We start from the raw sequence: 17,768 nt of genomic DNA, 5'->3' as shown, positions 1-17,768 counted from the left end.
ACAAAAGGCTGAAAAGTCCCTCTCTGATCTTCTGTTCTCCAGACTAACTCCTTAGCACTTATATGCGGTGTTTGTGCATACCCCAGCCCTTGAAGGGACTGGGAGGCCTGTTGTAAGGGCCAGCGTTTTGGCCATGCTTGGGATCTGATGATACTTTTATCTGCTCCAGTATCCACTAGGCCTGAAAAAATCTTTCCTTCTATTTCTAAATTTAAGATTGGTCGCTGATCAAGCTCCAAGGATAAACAAGCCAAATCTACTCCCATGGGAGCAAGGCTTTTGTCCTTTAAGACAAGCCCCTCCGCTGGAAGCTTATTACGCCCTGAAGGCAGAACTAAGAGTTGAGCTATTCTGTCTCCTGGGGCGATGGAAACTACCCCGTATGGAGAATGGCAAAGAATTTTAATGCAGCCTTCATAGGCAGGGTCTATGACTCCAGGATGGACTATCAGGCCTTTCATAATTGAGGATGAATGTCCCAAGACTATGCCAACAGTATCTTTTTCTAATGGCCCAAACACGTCAGTTTCTATGACCTGAACTCCCATATCCTGAGTTAATAGCAGTTTGGAGGTGGCACAGAGGTCCAGCCCTCCGGAGCCTTTGGCTGTCCTTCTTGTTGGGACGATGGAGTCATCTCGGGGACTGCCATCGTGTTCTGAATTGCCCCAAATATTTTTGGGCCCTGGGTGCATGGGCCCCTCAATCCGTTTTTTGACAATGACTGAATAGGCATAGGAATAAGTTGTCCATTTATATCCCTAGCTGATCTGCACTCATTAGCCCAATGTTTCCCTTTCTTGCATCTGGGACAAATGTCTGGCTGCCTCTGCGATGTTGCAGCTGAGAGCCCTGAAGAATCTGAGGCATTATGACTATTGGGACATTGTTTTTTGAAATGCCCCAACTGTCCACATTTAAAGCATGCCTTTCCCTTATCTCCTCTGACACCTCTGGCAGCAGCAAGCACAGCAGCCGCCAGCCCTGCATTGGTTAGAGGCCCCCCAACTTCACGGCAGGCTTTGATCCAGGCTTCTAATCCCTTTCCCTTTACTGGACCTATTGCTCTTTGACATTCCTTGGTGCTCTGCTCAAATATTATTTGCTGGACAAAAGGCAATGAAATATCTAAATTCCCAAACATTCTTTCAGCTGCCTCTGTCATCCTAGCCACATAATCAGAGAATGGCTCTGCAGCACCTTGAATAATCTTGGTTAGGTTACCAGCTGTTTCACCTTTATTAGGGAGTGATTTCCATGCTCTATAATGAATCTCACTAACCTGCCTATAAACCTCCCAAGGATAATGATTCTGATTTCCAGCAAATGCCCCCTGTCCAAGAAGCATATCAGCCGTCCACTCTGGGTGGCCACTTTGTATGTTAATGCGCTCTTGGGTCTGAGCCTTGTCCTGGACTATAGATTTAAAATCCAGGAACTGCCCTGCTGGAAGAGCTGCTCTTGCAATCTCCTGCCAGTCTGTAGGAGTCAGCGCTACTGTAACAATCCTTCTCAATAATGCGATTGTATAACTGGCATTTGCTCCATAATTTCTCGCAGCTTCAACCAAATCCTTCAGCTGTCTGTATGGGATTGGTTCATACCACCTATTGTAATTCTGTGGCTCCTCAAAAACAGGAAAGGCAGCAGCCAGTTGCGACCAAGTTTGCCTTCCTATGAAGCTGTGACCTTCTGTAGCTACCTGCTGGTACATGGGTGGAGGGGCGGATGGGGGGAGGGCAGCAGGAACTGGCGCCTCGTCTCTTCTGCCCTTTGTAGTAAACACATCAACATCGCCCCGCCTCCGGCTACCTTGCTGCTCTTTCTCGGATTTAGCAGCCGTTCCCTCTAGTTGTTCTTCCTCCTCTGATAAATCTAAATCTACAAATTCTTTCACTACTAAAGCTATGGGGCTTCTCTTCCCCTTTTCTCCTTTTTTTATTTCCGGATCCTTATCTTTTAATTTTTCCTTTTTCTTTCTAGGCCTACACTCTTGTTCCTCCTTCTGATCTGATTCTGAAAAGCTGTCCTGATGTTTCTGTAATGCCTTGCGACCCTGTTTTAATATCTCTATATTACGTTCTTCCTTCAAGCAGTCCCGCACCATCCTCCAAAAAGGAAGTGTGCCTCTCCCAATATTTCCTTCTGCTTGTTCCAAATCCCTGCCTAGCTTATTCCAAGATGGTAAAGTTAGGTCACCTGAAGCTGCAAACCAAGGTGAGACATCAACAATGTCTTTTACGATGTTAGCGACAGTGCTAGAAGAGATCTTTAAATCACGCTGTCGCAAAAGTGCCTGGATTGAGCGATAAATCTCCCTGGGGTTCGAACTGGCTCCATAAGAATTGCCCATGGTGCGCACTTACCCCCTGGGCTAAAGAAAAAAACCTCCTTTTTACTTACAAGGAAGTCCTTTTAGAAAAATGCCGCTCGATCTACTGCGGACTTAGTTTTACTTTTGACTAGAGCTGCAGTCACAGCAGCAAAGGCACTCACCACCTGGTTAATCACAGCGCAACCCAAAGCAACAGAGAAGAACAAATGCACACATTACCACTCTGGACCAGCCTTAGCAATCAGCTTACATCTGGAGGATTTCCTGACGTCAGTCACCGCTCTTTGTGTTGAGTTCTGAATTCTGCTCCCTCCTTGGCTTGTTCAAATCCGGCGTCCCGGTTTTCAGCACCAAAATGCGACGCGCTCCCTGACCAGCAGGAATGGACGGTCACAAAATCAAGAATCCTTCTCAATCACAATTTATTAGAGCTCCTTGCTTGAAAGGGGGAATGGGGAACAGGGATGACGAGAGAGAGCGAAAAATCCAAAGACAGCCGCTTTTCTAGGGTGAGAGGCTCGAATGCTGATTGGTTGATGCCATTCTACTAGGATCCAAGGCCACGGGACAGGTCAGGAGACCGAGTCTCTTGAAATGCAAAACAAGGCTCCAGCACACCGGCCTAAGGCGGCAACATCAAAGGATATGTATACCTCCAGGCTGTAGGAGTGCTGGCACTATCTGGCCAAGGCCACATCCAGGCGGCTCCCTACAAACTTCCACTACAAAACTGCCACAAAACAGCAGCTACGAAAGCGTTTCCAAATATACATGGTGAAATTACAATTTAAACACAAATGCCCATATTGTCTCTTTAGTAACGAGTGTGTAGTCAGTAGGTGCTTTGAAACTATTTGCCACCTTGGAGTGAATGAAAACTTTTTGAAAACAATTCCTTCTGCTTAGAAATTTTAAAGAGCACCGAGTATGTTTTGAATTATGTAAGCAATTCATTTCTATTCTTGACAAAAATGAGGAACATAGCGAGGGAAATCACATCCCTTTTCAACAGTAGACTTACAGTCACCACCCAGAGGGTGTTTGTGCTGTTGTCTTCCCCGACTACCTAATTAATGACACCCAAAGTAATGCTCTGTGAATCCCAAGATTAGGTGAGTGCTGCGCAAGTCTTTTAGTATAAGCCTCTTTGGTTCATTGAGTGTTTTATTAGTTGGAAGCTTATTTGAATTTAAAGTATTCTGTAGTTTGAAAAAGGGAGCCTTAATTATAGAATATATACTGTCTCGTGTCTGAGAGGCCAGATATGTAGTTTCTAAGTATTAGGGAGACGGGCAGAGGAAGAGTACAGACCAAGGCATGCAAGGGCTACAGAGTGAATCCAAACTCAGTCTGGGCAATTTAGTGAGACCATGATTCAAAGTAATGAAAAGTTAGAATGGGGTTAGGATATACTTTAATGGCAGAGAGCTCATTCAATTATTATATATGAGACTCTAGGTTGAGATCCACAGCTGTCAAATCAATCAACCAATTTAAAAAAAAATACAGCACAGTTCAGAAAGCAATCAAATGAACCTCTAGACTAAAAACTGCAAGCACTGTGTTTGGAATAAATTCCATTTATTCTTTCTCCTCCCTTATTAACCATACACCAGAACACTGCCTAGTATTGTCTCAATTTCAAAGGGTTTTGTTTTGTTTTATTTTAAGCTATCCCCTCACCTCATATATGTACACAAATGAGCAGAGGCAACTGCAGAGTCCAGAAGTAGACATTGGACTTCCTGCAGCCGGAGTCACTGAGAGATGGGAGCTGAATAGGAGTCCTCACTAAGAACTCTACAACCTCCTAGCATCTGAGCCATCTCTCTAGCCCCAGTGGCTCTCTTCTGAGGTATTTGCATTTGATTACCTAGACATCAGTCAGTTCAGGGTTCTATTGAGTCTTTGAACTTTGGATTATGTGGGCCTTTGGTTCCACATATCAAATTGCAGTAAAATTCAGACTAGTCATGGATTTAACTTGTTCTATCTTCTATTAAATCTTAGGTTGCCTTTATAATCTCAGAAATTCTAAGCTGGGCTTGGAGGCACAAGTCTTTATTGCCAGTTCTTGGGAGGGAGAGACAAGATAACTGAGTTCAAGGTCAGCTTAATCTACATAATGAGTTCCAGGACAGACAGGGCTATGCAGAGTGACTCTGTTTCAAAAGAAAAAATTTTGTGTGCTGATTTCTAGAGAAATACAATGGTAGTATAATTAAAGACTTACTTCACTTCTGTATTTTCTTGTTTAAATATTAAATTAGAATATCTGAACAGTCTTGCATCACCAGCACTAAACACACTAAAAGAAAAGATAAACAATATATTTCACTGAAGTATTTTTCTTTGTAGTGAATGCCTTATTTGGTAGTCTCTTGAGGATTCTGAGGGAAATTCCTTGTCTGAACTAAAATCCTTCAGTAGCCTTTCATAATCCTGAACCAGTGATGCTCCTCTTATTAATATCCATTGGTAATGTAGTTTAATCTAGCACTGCCACTAGTATATTAAAATCTATAAACAAGGGGTTGGAGAAGCGACTTAGCAGTTAAGAACATTTGCTACCTTTGACGCACAATCACGTTTAATTTCCGACATCTGCAGGCAGCTCAAATCTATCCATATTTTCAGCTCTAGGTATTCTGGTGCCCTCTTCTGAGCTCCAAGGGTACTAAGTATGCAGATGGCATACTTACCTACACACACACACACACACACACACACACACAAGCAGAACACTCATACACATGAAATAAAAAATCAACAATTTTAAAATACTTAAAGACAAATTATAGAACTACCAAAAATGTTCAGTTTTAACTAGTTTTGGTATAGATTTTTATTTTAACAATTTCTCAACTTTACCTTTTGAATATCTATTGTATTTGTCTGTATATTTATGGTTCCTGACTTGGAAAATCTGTATGATCACAAAAGATAACTAATTAGTGAGATTATACAAGTGTAATTCTTACCCTGGATTTCTTAGTAGAATGAGGGAATTGCTGCTGTTTCATCTTCCTCACCAAAGTTTTGCTGGTGCTGTGGTCGCCACACTGCAGAGGAGAGCACAGCTAATGGAAAGAATCTCCTGCCATCAGAGGCACTTAGTGTTTAAAAGAGACAATCATGTGCTGCTTAAAATTTCATGGTGGTAGTGAGATGCCAAGACCAAAATGTGTTATTTTTGAAATGATTTGTAAACAGAGTTTTATTTGTTTCTAATTAGGAACAGTTCAAGTACCAAGTTTTACAGATTTGGAATGCTGGTTATAATCTTAACATTTTTTTTCTAACTTTTGCCTAATGTCATTTTGTGTGTGTGTGTGTGTGTGTGTGTGTGCGTGTGTGTGTAATATGTGTGCTTCTGTGTGTACAGGTACAATACACTTCTTCATTGGTGTGTTTAATTTACACAGTGTGTTATTATTCTTCAATCATTTTATTTCTTCCATGTAGTGAGGGGCTGCGGGCAGGCCTGCTTTTCATCCCACCTGGCTCTCGAACAGCTAGCTTAGCCCCGGAAATAACAACACACACATTGTATTCATTTAAATACTGCCTGGCCCATTATCTCTAGAGAGTTAGTTACTGGCTAACTCTCACATCTTGGTTAACCCATTTCTAATAATCTGTGTAGCACCACAAGGTGGTGGCTTACTAGGAAAGATTCAGCGTGTCTGACCTGGTGGCTGGCTCCATGGCGTCTGCCTCATGGCCCTCTTCCCAGCATTCTGTTCTGTTTACTCCGCCTACCTAATTTTCTGTCCTATCAAAGGGCCAAGGCAGTCTCTTTATTAACCAAAGAAAATAACACATAGACAGAAGGCCCACCTATATCACTTTCATCTTGTTTACCTGCCCCATTTTGTTGCTTTAACTCTACCATATGACCTGAGTGATTTTATCATAAAATTTAAAAAGTACGTCTCTGATGTTTAATAGTCACCATTGATCTTAGGATAAAGGGCTTAGTTTTACTAGGCACATACAGTCCCTGAATGCCTTTATTTCTCAATTCTCAGTCTTCTCCTGCTGTCATTCAGGAACTGAGAACACATCTAGCTCCTTCTCACTCAGGGGATTTCAGACTTGTTCTGCCTTCTGCATAACCGCCACCCCTACTTTGTGTGTATGTGTGTGTGTGTGTGTGTGTGTGTGTGTATGTGTTTGTGTGTATGTGTGTGTACGTTTGTACATATGCTTTTATATTGTTGAAACCATCACACTCATTACAACATATGACTAATCTTATTTCATCCAAAGCACCACCCACGCCACCCCGCTCCATAATTTTGAAGCAAATCCAAGGCATACTATAAAGTTTACCCCAGTGAGATGTCTGTTAGGGGCCTCTTACTTTCTTCATCTCTCTGCCAGACTGCATTACACCCAGAAATTTTTACTTTACAATTGTCTTAGCATGTGTTATGGCTTTGAGTGGGTTTAGCTATAACATATATTTTCTCCTCTAAACTTTATGTCTCATGGGTGTGTGTGTGTGTGTGTGTGTGTATTTTGCTCATTACTCAATTCCTTACATATGCCAGAATGCTTGACTCTAAGTGAATGTCTCATAAATAGCTACTGAATCAATTAAGCAAAGGAAATTTCTATAAAAAATACCCCATGTCTCTTGTTGCAATTTAAAAAATCATTCTTTATGATCTTTTGATTGACATCAGATTTTATGCCGTTAAACCCTGTGCTGTGGGGGCCTTTAACCTTTAGGCTGATCCCGTTTCTCTTCCTGAATAGCCATCTTATATCTTTCTGTCGGTGGAATAGCTCTGCATTTAAAAAAATGAATGCACAAAAGCAGTTCGTGAGTAATTGCTCTTCGTTTTATTATATATAATATATGTCTTATGAAACTAATTCACCACTGGATATACAAAATTGCTATTGAAAGCGGCCTTGGGAAGGTATTGTAGATGAAAATATTTATTGTGCTATCAACAATGTTGTCAAGTGAGTGGAAAATAAGCTGCTAAAAGACTGATGGATTATCTTAATGAAAATGGTTGACAATAAAATTACTTGACTTTAGTTTCCTTCCTTCCTTCTTCTTTAGTTTTTCTGCTGACAATTAAGCCCAGAGCTGTGCACAAGTTAGGCAGGTGCTCCACTACTGAGTTACACCCCAAATCCCAGGTTCTCGTTTCTTTATTTCAATGATTTATTTTTATCAAATTAATATAATTTGTTTTTCATTTATTTAAACACTATTTAAACATTCCATTGCCATTTGAACAATAAGATGTATGTTAACATTCAGAAAAGACTAATCCTAGGAAATGTTTCTTAGAATTATTTTATAATTTTTAAAAGGTAAGCATATTGCTGACAGAAAAGCTAGAATAAATACAGAGCTTACTCACAATAAATATTCATTAGGTTTTCCTACTTTGAAATATGGTGTACAAGATTTTTTTTGTAAAGTATACTTTAGCGTGCCTACAAATATCTATCCAATTTCTTACACAATTATAGAATTATTATGCACAAGAAACGTAATGATGGCATCACTGAGAAGCAGGCAATGTCCAAAGAGAGAAATGAGAAGATAAGTGGAAAAAGGACCTCACAATAGTAAATGACTGAATTGAAATTTCCGTGTATTTACTGATAGGACTAGGCTTTTCCTTTGCATATGTCTCTGTGGCTGTCATTGTCTGTCATGACCTCTAATTCAGTCTTTTATGAACAAGCTTACCCTTGTCACATCTTGACAAAGCTTTTTATTCCTTTGACATAAAAGTATTTATCTTAAAAATAACAGAATAATAGCCATCTTAAATATTCTACTTACCAAATCTGTTTGCAGTAATAGGAAATTAAGGATTATTTATGATGGCATCACTCTATGTCAGACTACAATTAGCATATTAAGTTATATTTCCTTAGCTGAAAAAGCAATTTTACTAGTTATTACATTTTACTGAGTTAATAATTATAGAAGTCTTCAACATTTGAAAGAAAAAATTTGCATACAGTGTCATTTCTAATTCCCAGTCAAACTGGGTATTTCAAAGGGATTTTCAAGACTACTATTGAGCATGGTAGAAATTGATGCTGTATATAATTCAAGCACATTCCTTGTTTAATATGGTATGTGAACAGTGCCTACAATTCAGAAAATGCCAGTTGAAATGAGAATTTCGATTACTTTTTAATGTGTTGTTGGCAGCTAGATCTGGAACAAAGAAACTTTAGCAATTATATGAAATGTGAGAAGTTGCTTTCAAGATTCTGATTATCTCTACATTGTCAGCTACACAGCTTAAGATTTTTATTAAGGGAGAAAGTCTAGTCCAAGCTTTTAACCTTATTTGTAATAGAGGCATTTCAGTGTGCAAGTCTGTGACAAAATTAAATTAAAGATACAGCACCATCTTATGGATAGTTCTATATTTGTGAAAATTGGAAATAAAAAAAATCGTTTTGTACTTGGAAATAGAAAGAGGCTCGTGGCAGGGGAAGTGTGCTAGGAGCTCCCTTGATGTAAGGAGGTAAAATGACACAGTGAGTAATGCTTGTGCTGGTATGCGTGTGGACATGTCATCCATACACACCATTCTGCTGCTCTGGTATGTTCATGGTTGAAAATTAAGCATTATACTAAGAAGTGAAATAAACAATGGTTATTACAATACACATTGATAAATTTATGCAATCACTGGCCCGGAATACTGCCAGCCTCTAAAGGACACTGGTATGTTACTTGCTGTCACCTTTCTAGGATGCTGTAAAAGTAGAGGACGATGTAAGAGTAGTAATGTTTTCACGGTCATGAACCACAGTTTGACAGAGCGCTGAGAAATTGAGATGTGATCATAAAACTATTCAATTATCTGCAAAAACCGTGTAACCAATGACAAAGTCTCCTTATACCTAACAAGTATTTACTCACCTTCATAAGTGATTTACACCCATCCCTATTGTTCAGGTTTTAGCACAGACATTTACCAATAAACCTTTCCCAAGCGTCTTTCTTGTTATTTGAATGTAAATCTCTTACCAGTTTAAGGATGTTATAGGGAATATGGTGACTAGAACTCCCTAGTGAATTGTTAAGGAGTGGCTACTTATATATGGCTTAAACCATTATTCGCTAGTTTACTCCAGTTACCAAATACAGACCTGAGGCACGTCTACAATTCTAATTAAAAATAAGCACCTAGATACAGTGGTTCTTAGTTTTGGAGTATCTTATATTTCATGATACAAATGTTGAATTATTTCCTTAGATAAAGCCCATGGGTATAGTTTAGTTTGTATGAAGCGTGAGGTTTCTAGATTCCCTAAATTTCCTAGAGTATAGTTTTAAATAGTATTTTTGACATTATTTTATTTATATTTGCTCATACTTCTGAGCAGTGAACAAAGTATAAACAATCCTCTTGTGATGCAATGATTGTAACTTTGATACATTCAGCCTCTCTCTCCTCTCTATCTCTGTCTTTCCTCCATCTTATTCCTTCTCTCCCTCCCAATTACACACACAGGATTCTCTCCAGAAGCACATGATAACCATGCAGAGCCTCATACATAAACACACACAGACACACACAGACACACACACACACACACACACACACACACACACAATCACTCTCCTATTTAGTTTTCAGTCATCCCCCAAACACATTATATAGAAGCCATATCAAAATGACTTTTTATATGTTTATTGTATGTAAGTCGTCTTTATGGTACTTGCCTAAATGGAAGATGTGAAACTATAGTGTTGAGTACAAAGGAACAATGTAGAACCATTGTCTTTATCCTCTCAGCTTTGTGAGGGTTCTAAAGCCTCATTAGAACTCATGCTCTATACAAGTAGATTCTTTGTTCTAAATTTCTAAATTTTGCTTCAGATATAACATTTGCACCTGTCTTAGTCTCTCTCCTCTTGCTGTGATGAAATAGTCTGGCTTGGGCGTGTGAGGGAAGGAAGGGTTTATTTCTCAGTGCATAGTTCGAGGCGCAATCCATCATGGTGAGGAGATCCCTGTAGTATGAGTTTGGAGCAGCTGGCCACATCACGTCTGCAGTTAGGAGAGAGAAACGAATGGGTATATGCTAGTGCTCAGCTTGCTTTTGAAGAAAAAACTCCTGAGTATGAAATGGAGCCGCTCACACTAGACTGGTCATCCCACCTCACTTAACGTGATAAAGGCAATCCACCCATAGACATGCCAGGAGGTCAACTTAATCTAGAGAACCCTTCGTTGCAGTTCCCTTCCCAGGGAGTCTAGACTGCTTTAAAGACAATTAAGTTTAATCTTTGACGTTTTTGAGTACGATCATGCAATCCTCTTAGATGAGCACACTAATAAAAAATTATTGAAGAGCTGTAATTATGTCATGTGCATATTTTCATTTTCATGTCTTTGAGGTCAGCAGACCCTTTTGTAGTTTAATATCAGAAAATTCATAAATTTTAGATTTATAATATAATGTTCAAACACCATTCAAAAGTTAAATTATAGCTTTAGCCATATAAGATATAGAATTATTTTTATTTAAATATTAATTGTATTTATCTATATTATAGAATAGCCTCACTATTTAACATGATGCTTTTCAAGGATCAGACTGAATAAAAAAAAGTTAATGAAAAATTAGATATCTGAACATTTACACTATGAAAGAAAACATTTTAGATTCTGTACATCTAAGTATAACAGAATCTACTATATATGTCTGTTCAATGTAGTGTAATATCTACTAAACCTGGAGTTCACTAATTCAGCCAGATGTGCCAATTTGTTAGTTCCTAGTTGTCTACTGTCTCTGACTTCAGAGTCCTGAGATTATGAGCCTGTTTGTTGGCTTTTACACAGCTCAGATTTTATATTCCTGGATTGTTAGCCTTCAAAGAATCAGACCAACTCACAAATACGCTATTATGCTTGTTATTTTACATGTGTGCTCAGGATTGAACTCAGATTTTCATGCTTGTACAGCGAGCACTTTAGCAGCTGAGCCTTCTCTCGAGCCCTGGGGCTTAGGCTTCCTTTGAGGGAAGTGACAAGCAGATGACAGCCTTGAGGCTTGGGTTTCCAACAGACATTTCCTCTGAAGTGACCAGCGCGAGCTGCCACTTAGTGAAAACACTGATGACATTGCTGCCAAACAGAAAACTCAAGTTTTCAAGCGAAAGTTCCAGTCTTGGAAAACTTTTATCTTCCACCGCGTTGGACAGTTCCCCAGTACTGTAATGGTTTGAATGAGAAATGTCCCTCATAGGCTCCGGTATTCTACAACTCAGTGGTGCTATTTGGGGAAGTGACGCAGCCTTGCTGGGGAAAGTTCATCACTAGGGGCAGGCTTGAGAGTTCATAACCTTGCCTCCTCCAGTTCTTCCTCCCTTATTTTTGTTTGTGGTTGAAGATGTGATCTCTCAGCTTCCTGTTGCAGTGCTCTGTTGCCTTGTCTCCCTGCCCTGATGGACGCTTCCTCTGACGCCATAAAATCAAAAAGAACCTTGCTTTTGTAGCTGCCTTTGGTCACAGTGTTTTGTCACAGTAACAGCAGAATAACTAAAACAAATTCTTCTTTTGAGGTTGATAGTTAGTGATAAATGTAATTCTTGATGTTATATAATGAATTATGTTTGGAACTATTATTTGGAAGATCTATAATTCAACAAACAAAAATTTTCCAAATAGAACATGGATGTGGTTATAAAATTGTGCATAGAAAAAGGATCCATCGAAGTCGAAGATACCGTGGTAAGTGATGTGAGATGCCCTTCTGTATGGTGTGAATATGTTTTATTACCATTGGTTAATAAAGAAGCTGATTTGGCTGATAGCCAGGCAGAGTAGATCCAGGCAGGAGCTCTAAGAAAAGATAAAGGGAAAAAGAAGGGGGAGTCTGGGAGATGCCAGCAGCTGCCAGAGAAGCAAGATGTGAATTAATGCCACAGCCATGTGGTAAAATACCGATAGTAGAAATGGGTTAATTTAAGCTGTAAGAACTAGTTAATAATAAACACGAGCTAAATAGGACAAATAGTTTGTAATTAACATCAAGCCTCAGAGTGTTTATTTGGGAACTGGTAAGTGGGAGAGAAACCTGCACTTACAGATCACTTGTTAAGTAGTATATATTAAAACAAATGTATCAATATGATTTTATTGCATCTGAACCTAAATAAACTACTACATTACTACGTGATGAGCATTGGTGTGATATCCAAGACAAATATTCATCCTATATTTGTTAACTTTTTGTTGCTGATAAAATACCTTGACCAAAGCGACTTTAGGGAGAGAGTTTATTTGGTTTATGTTTCCACAGGGATAAAATTCATGATGGCAGTGCAGAAGCATGGTGACATGCAGCAAGCAATGCAGCAGGAAAAGGAACTTCACATCTGGTACTGTAAGCATAAAGCCGAGAGAGACAGAGAACACTAGGGATGGTACAAGGCTTTTATATCCCAAAGTCTGCCCCTAGAGACATCCTTCCTCCAGCAAGAACAAAATTGAAAAGCTATTAGATAGTACCTTTAGATCAAATATTTATGTGTGGCATGGTTTTTAATCCATTTGAACCAAAATAATGTATAGTAACATATGAACTGAAAAATTGATATGAGATTTCAGATGATTCTGTTAAACAAGAAATTAAAGGACTCTGTATTGTGTAAAATAATTCCACTCTTTTCATGAAACCTATTTTGTAAATACAGTATTTTAAATGAAAATATGCAATTGATGTTATATGGAAGTTGGTTATTGTGATGGGTTATATGGGAATGGCTCCCACAGGCTCATATGTTTGAATACTTGGTCCCAAGTTGATGGAATTATTTGGGAAGGATTAGGAAATGTGACCTTTTTGTAGGAAGGTGTCACATCTTGGAGGTTTCAAAAGCCCATGCCATTCTCAGTTTGCTCTCTCTGCCTCATGCTTGTAGACCAAGATGTTAGCCCTCAACCGTTTGTGCAACCATGCCTTCTCCCCATTACGGCTCACCCTCTGAAACCATAAGTTCCCAAATTAAACACTTTCTTTTATAAGTTGCCTTGCTCATGGTGTCTTATCACAACTAGAAAAGCAACAAAGACAATTACTTTTAGATGAATAGCTGTTTCCTAATATGAGCAAGACTGAAAATTAATACAATCCATAGAAATAAATTTTATTTGGGCCATTAATAACTTTTAGCAGTAAAAATGTATCCTGAAATTGAATTTAGTAATATTATTTTTTTCAAGACAGCATTTCTTTGTGTAGATTTGGTGCCCGCCCTGGAATTAGTTCTAGCTGGTGTAGACCAGGCTGGTCTCAAACTCACAGAGATGGGTCTGCCTCCTCTGCCTCTCAAGTGCTGGGATTAAAGGTAAGCACCACCACTGCCTGCCTGAGTTCATTAATAAATTCTACAGATGAAAGTAAATATAGTAAATATATATTTAATAACCAAGCATCTTTATTTTCCCATTTGTTGCCATTTTACAAGAATCTTTGGAGAAAACTCTCCACTGCAGTTATTTTTGTGAGAGCTATTGTTGACATATTACAAGTTGTTTATGATAGTTACATTCTCATCTTAGAAATGAGACTTGCTTGAGTTTCTAGTCAATCAATGCAATTTTCTCTTTACAGTGTCCTGTCGTAGTGCTTAATATAAAATAGGCACTCAATACATGATATTGACTGGCAGAAAATGCATTTAACATCAAAGTCAATATAAGTCAAAAGAAAAAGGAAAAAAAAAGAAACACCCATGAAGCTGGAGGGAAAAAAATAGATTCTGCCTACTTATTTCTTTGTTCATTTTAGAGCATACTTCCTGAACTTCATCCATTGTTACAAACATCTTACATTGTCTGTGGGTATTCTAACATTTAAAATATGAGTCCCAAAGGTTGCTATCAGTTTCCCTAGAGACCATGATTATTCATATATATGAATCTTCAACTATATGACCTCTCCTTAGGACAGTTTTGGTTGCTCAGCACAGTACATCTCTACCTTCTTATTCTTTCCTGCATTTTCCAATCCAATTTACTCTTATTTGTTTCCTTCAAATTTCTCATAGCATGGAAAAATTAGACACCAACCAAATGGCTAACAATTACCAGTGAATGCTCCCAGATGTGCTGGGAGCAGACCCATGCTAACTTTTTTTCTAAGCCATACCTTCTTACAATACTTATAAAACTTCTAAAATCATAATAAAATATAACAATGAATAATTGTGAGTTGGTCTGATTGCTTGAAGGCTAACAGTCCGGGAATATGAAACCTGAGCTGTGTAAAACTCAACAAATAAATGTATACAATTCTTTGTTACTTTAGTTTTTTGTTTGTCTAGTTCTATGTCTGAAAGCAAAGCTAATAAGAAAGTGACCCGAATAGCTGTGAAATACTAGATTTTATATATGCTAGATAGTTTTTCAAGTATTTTTCCTTATGTTAATCTTCACAACTTTTCTTTAGGTGTGTGTGTGTGTGTGTGTGTGTGTGTGTGTGTGTATGTTTGTGTGTGTGTGTGTGTCTGTTATGCATGTGTTGCTCATTGACAGTCATTTTATGCTAATCATTTGTACATATTTTCAACAGTTATCTGTAAGTTGCTGTATCTCTGAACAATTTCTTCTAGAATTTAAATTCTAACTGAAGGGAAGAAAGAGAAAAATATTAAGATTAAAATGAATCTTTCAGGAGGATTATTGCCTCATAAATGGTCACCTCAAAGTTTAAAAACTGTTGATAATTTTCATTTTGCCTTTGTAAGTGTGTTCTTTTTATTAGTTTGGTTGTACTTTGACAGCTTCCTTATAAATATTACAAAATGAGTCTTCCATTCAGCATGAAAAATGTTGCTTTTTTAATGTAAAATAATTTTAATTCCAGGTACATGACATAACACAATAAAACATTCACTTCAAAATTGCTTAAGAAAAATTTGATAATTTTTTTCTCTAACACCACAGATAACATAATTATTTCTTCTGTTCTCATATCTGTTTCATATAAATCTTCTTAGAGACTAAATTCAGTGTCCTCAGAATGGTACATATTCTATTCAAGGAAAAAACTGTTTTTTATCTGTGACTGAAAGAGTTAAGTCTTTCATTTTATATCAAGCACCAGTCAGTTTAGCACAGAACTGCCCACCTACAGGTATTCAGATCACATACCTACTTAAATATCATTGCCAAAACACATTTTATGTTTTATTACTGTTCATCCATCTTTCCTTAGCATTTGAGGTGTTTCATTAAAAAGCTGTATAACTTCAATTTGTTTTTATGCTCACCTTTACCAAAGTAAAAATAAATCACCAAATAACCCAAGTATATTGCATGCATTTGTGAAACGGTACAAACCAATCATAGTTTTATATTGTGCACCACATAATCAATTCTTCAGAGCATCAAATAGCATGCTATTGACCTGAAAAGGTAATATGTTAGGGGGACTATGCCAACAGCTCAATTAAAAGCAAAAATAGAAAAAATTAATTAAAATCATTAACAGTAAATTAACTAATAATGACTGGAAATTAATTTCGGATACCTTTTTATTCACACCACCCTGTAAGTAGAGGGCAGCCAGGAATGTTCACATGTTCATCTCTCATTTCCTCCTGAACTCACTTCTGCTGGACCTTACTTTTCACATCTGTGACTTCAACTACCACCCACATGCTGAAGATCTGCTTATCTGGATTTAACACTTTACAGTTGTAACGATGCCTAGGATTTCTCTGATATGTAACACAAAACCGTCAAAGAGTTGATGGTTCTTCAATTTTACTAGTCTTCTGAAAATCCATACTTCAATACCTACTATTAATGGAGTTACTCTCTTCTGGGATATGTATTCTATCCATGGTCCTCCTCTTCTTGAGTGCCTCATAAGTAGTTCATTGATTTCTCCGTGTCTCTCTTTTGCCAGTTCAATTAGTGTACATTCCTTGTACATTACAGTGTGTCTCATCATGCCGTTCTCTTACACATAACTCATGTGCTTTCCTCTAATTCATTCCCCATTAACTTATCTGCCTCTTTATCCCCCCCCTTCCCTCTTTCTGTTCCCAAATAGGATCCCGTCTATTTTCAAGTCGTTTTCTTCACAGAATCTGAAATCATACTAGAGCAAACGTGCACTATTTGATTTTTTTTGGGGGGGGGTCTTGTCTTACTTTATTAACTTGATGATCATCTTTTAGTATCTCGTAGGGTTTCCTTCTCCTCCCCTCTTAAATTCGAGCACTCATCATCTCTGCTAGACTTTTAAAAGTTATCTTCTCATGGCGACTTGTTTCTGGTTTCAGTGCCACCACATTACTTGATATTAAGTCTTGAAAAAATAAAATAAAACAACTTATTTACTTATTTAGATAGACAAGGTCTCCTGTAGCCCATATTGGCTTCAAGCTCCCTATTCAGACAAGTGTGATCTTGAACTTGTAAGCCTCCATCTTTGGAGTGCTGGAATCACATTCATAAAATATTATTTCTAATGATGTGGTACTAGAGATCAACCCCAGGGCTTTGTGTATGCTAGGCAATCAATTTTTCACTGAAGCCTTGTCCTGTCAAGCCCTTGTATGGCTTGGGTCCTAGAATTGTTGTTGGGGTGAGAAAAAAGACAAACACAGAAGTCCTGAGATCTGATTAACTGGACTATTTGATTGAGAAGCTGCAGATCCCTGGAGGCTCGGTGTATTACTATATACCATTGAATGGGCCTGGGGGTGTTATTGCATACACCTGGCTAAGGAAGCAGGGCTTACAGGATACAGCAAGATGAAGGAGGCAAGAGCAGTCTCTGCAGGGAAGCAGTACTCAGGCTATAAACATCCTGGGATGGGGGCAGGGGGAATCTACAGAAGACATATTGTGCACACATGATCAACATTCACACGTGGACACAAGGCTGCAATACCTCTGAAATGGGGTTGAGGCATTAGGGTCCTTGACATGGCTGTGCCCATGTTAACATCACAGTCGCTCAGGGCTTCACTCACTCAGGACTTCCTCTGCCCTCCCTCTTTCTTATTTCTGAAGCTTCAGAATGGATATTCAGCATAGTCCAGGGGAGGTTTGCTGTAATGCTCAACACCAGACTGTACGACGGGAAGAAGGAAGACCATACTATACCCAGCAGAAACAAAGGAAATGATTGAGCAAGTTAAAGAGACTGAAGTCTTGAGCTCGTCATGTTTGTTTTTGTAATAGTAGCGCGAGGAAAGAATTGAGGACGTGGCCACAGAATTTGGTATCATCCGTGCTGCCATCAGTGTGGGTCCAAACACCAGGGGCCTCTGAGCACAGCCTACTCTGGTGGCCAATCATGCAGCCTCACCACCTGGAGTCTGCCACCTGAGCTTTGCTTGTATTTTGCCAATTGTAATACGATAGCAATTAAACTGAAAACAAAACATAGGAATATGCCG

The sequence above is a fragment of the Myodes glareolus genome, chromosome 25 (assembly GCF_982192425.1).
Source record: "Myodes glareolus chromosome 25, mMyoGla1.1, whole genome shotgun sequence".
Lineage (NCBI taxonomy): Eukaryota > Metazoa > Chordata > Mammalia > Rodentia > Cricetidae > Myodes > Myodes glareolus.
Note: the sequence above shows the minus strand (reverse complement) of the source record.